Source organism: Dreissena polymorpha, chromosome 5, assembly GCF_020536995.1.
Source record: "Dreissena polymorpha isolate Duluth1 chromosome 5, UMN_Dpol_1.0, whole genome shotgun sequence".
Taxonomy (NCBI): Eukaryota; Metazoa; Mollusca; class Bivalvia; order Myida; family Dreissenidae; genus Dreissena; species Dreissena polymorpha.
In genome coordinates this window covers 122,712,086-122,719,898 of record NC_068359.1, presented here as the reverse complement: position 1 = coordinate 122,719,898, position 7,813 = coordinate 122,712,086, and positions in this window count along the sequence as shown.

Sequence of the window (7,813 nt, the reverse complement as noted above, 5' to 3'; positions counted from 1 at the left end):
AAAGGACAGCAGCAGGGGTATCAACAGAGGTTGGATTAATGGTGGCAGCAATTGTGATGCATGATGGATAACATCAGGGATGGTGTGAGGGGGTAGCAGCTGAACATGAAACATCAGTTTATTAAGCGACAATTTTTTAAGTTACTTGATTCTAAGTTTCATTTCTAAATAACAATTCGAAATTTACATTTTAAAGTAGCAACCTTGCAAATGAAAAGACATACTGACAATCAACAGCATCATCCGCTTCCACAGGAGCACCATGGTCAGTAGAAGCAGAAGGTGCATGGACCTCGGCCTGGACATGAACTTAATGCACGAACTTAAAGTGCAGTCTGCACAGGCTAATCAGGGAGGAAACTTTCCGCCTTACGTGGATTTTTGTTTTGGAAAGCTTCCTTTAAACAAAAACTTCCATAAAATAGTTCCGTCATTGATTAAATGTGCGGACTTCACATACATACCTGGAAAAGCACTTGACGCGTGTGAAGCCCATTTCATAGAACGAGGCTTATCTGCAAGTATGCATAACAAATAGAGCCGCGCTCTGTAAAAAGTAGGTTTAATGCATGAGTGTAAAGTGTCGTTCCAGATCAAGACTGTGCAGTCCGCACAGGCTAATGCTGGACATCGTTTTTCGCTTGATGATATTTTTCGTTAACAGAAAGTCTCTTCTTAGCAAAAATCCAGTTTAGGCGGAAAGTGTCGTCCCTGATGATCCTGTGTGGACTTCACAGCCTAACCTGGGACGACACTTTACGCAAATGCATTAAACCCCTTTTTCACAGAGCACGACTCAATCATGAACACATTTACATCTTTCGAGTCTGATTCATTTCAACCAGTTGATAATCAGTGCTATTGAATTCGAATGAAGTAATAAGTTAATATACTTGTGACAATTACTGACAACAGTTACTGGCCTTCTGGAATCGACGTGGAGGTGGAAGGGATGGATTGGAGGGTCGATGGTCGGAATAATTAACCAATATTATATCAACTAAGAGGTTATACATTTATAAAGAGGTGGCGCGCGTGATTAACGGCCGTGTTATAGAACATAATAGGTGAGAATTCGCCTGACTGCTTTCAAAGTACGAAAATGCAAAGCTATTTATCCGCACAGACGATAACATTTTAAAAAATATTTTTAATAAACTGAATATTTACACCGATTGCAATATTTCTGTTATGTTTTTTGATCGGTAAATGTTCATTTTAACGACTTCTGTCAAGTTTCAGTTTTTTTTTAAGTTTTTTAATATATGTTTTGGTTCGTGCTGAACAACGTGTGTCTGTTTACCATAATCGCATAATTGTAATACTTGTTGACGGCGTATGCAGATGCTTACAGAACCTGTTGTTGTTAATAAATTGCGATGGCTATAAATTCAGCCAAGAACATATTTTTATGATAACGGTATAAATCAAGTTAAAAAAGACAGGGATATTACAAAATACCAGCAAGCACTAGTTAATGTTCGCGTTTACATACGCAATTTAAAGATGTTATTTATTGTATTGTCGCGCTTAAAACTCTCGTAAGTCGTGTCATTTTTTTCACCAGCTATCACGACCTCTTAACGGTAATAATTTGTCAACTTGAACGAACAAAATTGTGTCTTGTGGGGAAACGTAAGTTTTAACAAATTTGATCTACCGTTAACAATTGAACACGTTTATTTTATTCACTAATGCATAACATGTATTAATTAGAGCAGCGCTTTTGTTCAACAAAATTTGGGTCCCGAATTCGACCACATCCCTAATGTCAAAAGCATAGATTTGTTCCCAAATTACTGCCCCAAATTCACAATGGTAGGTTTAAAAAGTTCTATCTTTTTTTAAATATTGTTCGGAATTGATTGTATCATTAAGTTTATCTTTCGAAACACCTGTATAAGTTGGACTAAGTAAGTGTTTGTTTTTACATGTTTTAAAACATATATGAAAACAAATCAAAATTGTAGACTCATCACATATCGGTTTCAAATAATATATATTCAGTTAAATTATATTCACGTCCACCATGGACAGTGTGGCTTGAAACAACACTGAGTCATTGGAACAGGAACTACGCCGAATTGTTAAATGAATGCCAAACGTACGACAACATTCTGAATCCCATTATTTTCCAAAGTGCATTTCCGCATTAAGGTTACAGTGTTGTATGACTGTAAATTATAAATTTGAAATTTTCTTTTATATTATAAAACTACTATTATTGCATGAATAGCGCGATAGAAACAGTTCTTCGGCGATTTGAATTGGCGTACATTTCTTATTTTCCGAAAATATTTGCATAGGCACGTATAACATTTGCTAAAATAACCATTAAAATGTTAAATTCTTTTCAGTTTCATTTAAACCATGTAATTTGATACTTTTGTATGAGTACGAACACTGCAAAAACGTACCTTTAGGCTGCAATGTCATCGCCAGAGTCCACGGAACGGGTGAACGCGAGACCGTGGACGTAGCAGCGGTAGAGACAGTGGGGATTCGGGCAAGAATGACGAGATGATCCCCGGTGCCATTTAAGATGAACCTGAAAGGTTTAAGACTTTTATTGAAGAAATGACTGCCGCGTCTTAAAATTATATCGAGGCATGAGCAACGTGGAGGCTGTTTAATTTAAGTGAGACCCGAGGAGGGGTTTCAATACAAATTACACTGTTCATGCATCGATACAAGGACTACATATGGCCGTTTTTATTCTTATATTTAAATTCACTAAATAGATTAAAATAATATTATTCTTACTCTTTTGGTTGAAGTTTTATATGTAAACAGCGACTAAAGAAATTCAAAACACAGTTGAAATCAATGTAATTGAATGTACTGACGTTTGTAGAAGCCTCAGTGTTTCAGGAACCAGGTCTTCCTTTCTATCTGCGAGCATCGTGGTCGCCAGGCCAATGGTCTTATTCGAAAGCCTCACATACGAGTCCTTTGTTCCTTTCAAACATTTCTATAGATGTTCCAGATTTATCCCCAGCTCTTGTGCCTTCAATTTCCAGACAGCCTTTTTCTGCATGTAACATTTCTTGCTTCTAACCCAAAGGTAGCAGTTGGCCTTCAGCCACTCTAGACCGTTCTCATCTATAGCTGCGCCAAGGCTCCAGTCCTTCTTGGCAGCCTTCGCCATACCTTTGCTATGTCCCCGTTTACGGCCCTTTCCTATGAGTACTGGTTCTTCCTCCTCGACTTGGTGAGGAGGGGTAGAAGGCATATCTTCTTTCACAGTAAGTGTTGATCCCTTCTCAACAGCATGGGGCGACTACTCCAAGTCCACTGGTGCCTCAAGGACAGCAGCAGGGGTATCAACAGAGGTTGGAGTAATGGTGGCAGCAATTGTGATGCAGGATGGATAACATCAGGGGTGGTGTGAGGGGTAGCAGCTGAACATGAAACATCAGTTTGTTAAGAGACAATTTATTAAGTAACTTGCTTCTAAGTTTCATTTCTAAATAACAAATCGAAATTTACATTTTAAAGTAGCAACTTTGCAAAAGAAAAGGCAGGCAATGAATTATACTGACAATCAACAGCACCCTCCGCTTTCACAGGAGCACCATGGTCAGTAAAAGCAGAAGGTGCATGGACCTCGGCCTGGACATGAATCGTTACCTGGGCCTGTGAGGCTTGAAGAGCCTCATCCAGGGCTTAAGGCACGCACTTAAAGTGCAGTCTGCACAGGCTAATCAAGGAGGAAACTTTCCGCCTTAACTGGATTTTTGTTTTGGAAAGCTTCCTTTAAACAAAAACTTCCATAAAATAGTTCCGTCATTGATTAAATGTGCGGACTTCACATACTTACCTGGAAAAGCACTTGACGCGTGTGAAGCCCATTTCCCAGAGCGAGGCTTATCTGCAAGTATGCATAACAAATAGAGCCGTGCTCTGTGAAAAGTAGGTTTAATGCATGTGCGTAAAGTGTCGTTCCAGATCAAGCCTGTGCAGTCCGAACAGGGTAATGTTGGACATCACTTTTCACTTGATGATATTTTTCGTTAACAGAAAGTCTCTTCTTAGCAAAAATCCAGTTTAGGCGGAAAGTGTCGTCCCTGATGATCCTGTGTGGACTTCACAGCCTAACCTGGGACGACGCTTTACGCAAATGCATTAAACCTCTATTTCACAGAGCACGACTCAATCATGAACACATTTACATCTTTCGAGTCTGGTTCATTTCAACCAGTTGATAATCCGTCCTATTGAATTCGAATTAAGTAATAAGTTAATATACTTATGACAATTACTGACAACAGTTACTGGCCTATTGGAATCGACGTGGAGGTGGAAGGGATGGATTGGAGGGTCGATGGTCGCAATAATTAACCAATACTATATCAACTAAGAGGTTATACACGGCCGTTAATCACCCGCGCCACCTCTTTTTTGAAATGCATTTTTAAAGAGGTGGCGCGCGTGATTAACGGCCGTGTTATAGAATATAAGAGGTGATAATTCGCCTGACTTCTTTAAAAGTACGAAAATGCAAAGCTATTTATCCGCACAGACGATAACATTTTAAAAATATTTTTAATAAACTGAATATTTACACCGATTGCAATATTTCTGTTATGTTTTTTGATCGGTAAATGTTCATTTTAACGGCTTCTGTCAAGTTTCAGTTTTTTTTAAGTTGTTTATTATATGTTTTGGTTCGTGCTGAACAACGTGTGTCTGTTTACCATAATCGCATAATTGTAATACTTGTTGACGGCGTATGCAGATGCTTACAGAAACTTGTTGTTGTTAATAAATTGCGATAGCTATAAATTCAGCCAAGAACATATTTTTATGACAACGGTATAAATCAAGTTAAAAAAGACAGGGATATTACAAAATACCAGCAAGCACTAGTTAATGTTCGCGTTTACATACGCAATTTAAAGATGTTATTTATTGTATTGTCGCGCTTAAAACTCTCGTAAGTCGTGTCATTTTTTTCACCAGCTATCACGACCTCTTAACGGTAATAATTTGTCAACTTGAACGAACAAAATTGTGTCTTGTGGGGAAACGTAAGTTTTAGCAAATTTGATCTACCGTTAACAATTGAACACGTTTATTTTATTCACTAATGCATAACATGTATTAATTAGAGCAGCGCTTTTGTTCAACAAAATTTGGGTCCCGAATTCGACCATATCCCCAATGTCAAAAGCATAGATTTTTTCCCAAATTACTGCCCCAAATTTACAATGGTAGGTTTAAAAAGTTATATCTTATTTTTTTTAATATCGTTCGGAATTGATTGTATCATTAGTGTTATCTTTCGAAACACCTGTATAAGTTGGACTAAGTAAGTGTTTGTTTTTATATGTTTTAAATCATATATGAAAAAAAATCAAAATTGTAGACTCATCACATATCGGTTTCAAATAATATATATTCAGTTAAATTATGTTCACGTCCACCATGGACAATCTGGCTTGAAACAACACTCAGTCATTGGAACAGGAACGACGCCGAATTGTTAATGAATGCCAAACGTACGACAACATTATAAATCCCATTATTTTCCAAAGTGCATTTCCGCATTAAGGTTACAGTGTTGTATGACTGTGTAAACTATAAATATGAAATTGTCTTTTATACTATAAAACTACGTTTATTGCATGAATAGCACGATAGAAACAGTTCTTCGGCGATTTGAATTGGCGTACATTTCTTATTTTCCGAAAATATTTGCATAGGCACGTATAACATTTGCTAAAATAACCATTAACATTTTTAAATTCTTTTCAGTTCATTTAAACCATGTAATTTGATACTTTTTTATGAGTACGAAAACTGCAAAAGCGTACCTTTAGGCTGCAAAAAAAACAACAACATTAAATTAAGGAATTCAGATGTTTATCCGACGTCGCTTTCGCTTTGTTTAGACTGGATCCAATTATAGTCATTTTATGCCTGCATGATGTTGAGACACAAATTTGTGGTCCTGCGTCAGACAGTTACCAGGCGTAAAGAAAGTTATTATCATGTGACCTGCCAACTTGATTTAAGACGTAACGTAAGCAGATAAAACGCAAACTCTTCCGCGCATTAGAAGCTGAACAGTCGAGAACAGAGGGGTTAGGATTTTGTTAAACGTAGCGTGCGTTTATACACCGCAAGCTTGAAAATGAGGGTAGTGGTCGTGTTGTTTTGTGATTACGTGTGCCATGGCGGTTACTCATGCTCAGACCAAATGATTTAATGCGCTTGATGCTTATGCGGAACATGTTTTCCGAGTCGCCCAGCGGTGGCGGCTCTTCCGGAAGTGCAACCGGCCAAGGAGTGGGTTCATCAGCACCGGGTGGTAGTGTGATTGACCCTCGCTTCGGTGGGTTGGGACAGATTGCAGGTACAAGCAGAGGCGGAAGTAACCCATGGTTACAGATGAGCGCAATGACCGGAAATCTTGGAGGTAAGGGACGCTTAAATAGGTCATTCAAGTATTGTTTTATTACAGAATCATCATATTTACATATTGACAACACAGTATATAGATGCAAGAACACATGGCGAATTTATTCAGATGAACAAGGGACTGCTATATTAAAATAAATGTAATTTATATTGAACCATTGTATAACAAAAATATAGTTTGTCCGATATTTGAATGCAGTCACACGCATTTACTTTTGACGTTTAATTAAAATCATGTTACTTTTGGCGATTCAGATAATAATCTCGTACACTGTCGACATATATATAACTCCCGTGTAAAAATCTTGCACTCAGAATTTCAAACATGGATAAAAATAATTAAATACATACTAATATTGTGTTATTTACACGCAATCCGATTCTTTTCAGATATGAAAACATGAAAAATCGGCCCTGTTAGTTCTTAAAACATATTTTCCAAAAGCTAATACCGACAATAACATTATTACAAATGTATGCATTTGTCCCATACATACATAATGAAAAAAGTTTAGGCCTCGAGTTCTACAATATTATCGAGGGTCTTTCTTTTAATAGCTTTAACATAGGATGAGGATGACAGACAAACATTAATTGAAATTATGTCATTTACAATATAATAAGACAATGGCACAAAACGCAATAATATATTGATTCCGATCGGGATATGAAAGGAATTTCGAAAAAAATCATATTGGCCCGCAAGATACGAATACAAATCAAAACATGTTACTACACATATAAAAAAACGTTTCTTATTCTTAGCACTTACAACAGACGTGTATTGACCAGTGTGTTGATTTCCGTATGCTTCTTGCTGTATTACCGCAACGTGTGATTTATTGCATCACCGGACAATCGGCATCTCCGTAAATTTGTCGACAAGGAAAATTGGCACCCGATTTAATTGTAAACCCGGACAATCGGCACCCTATTAAAGGCGATTGAGAAAGCCGGTCATAGTTTGTTGGGCTAATTAGTCTAATCCGCTAAATGGCTTGGTAAAATAGAAGATTAATACATCCCGTCAATAAACTGTGTGATCACACTAATTTTACCGTGGAATCGTGATATTCATCACGACACGTAAGGGTTTGGTACGGTTTTTTATTGATAAAAATCATTACATGTTTCTTAGCATTAAATCGCGTCCGTGTGTCCAGGTTTGGAATTAAATCGGGTGCCGATTATTCTGTTCGATACATTTACGAGATGTCGATTGTTCCGGGAATGCCAAAAAATAGCAGAGTGCCGATTTTTCTGGGTGCTGTTTGTCCTACAATCGGTTGAAAGATATGCTTGCATCACTGCCAATTTATTTCTGTTCTAATTGCGTAATAAAATGTAATATGAGCCGCGTTGTGAGAAAACTGGGCATAATGCATGTGCG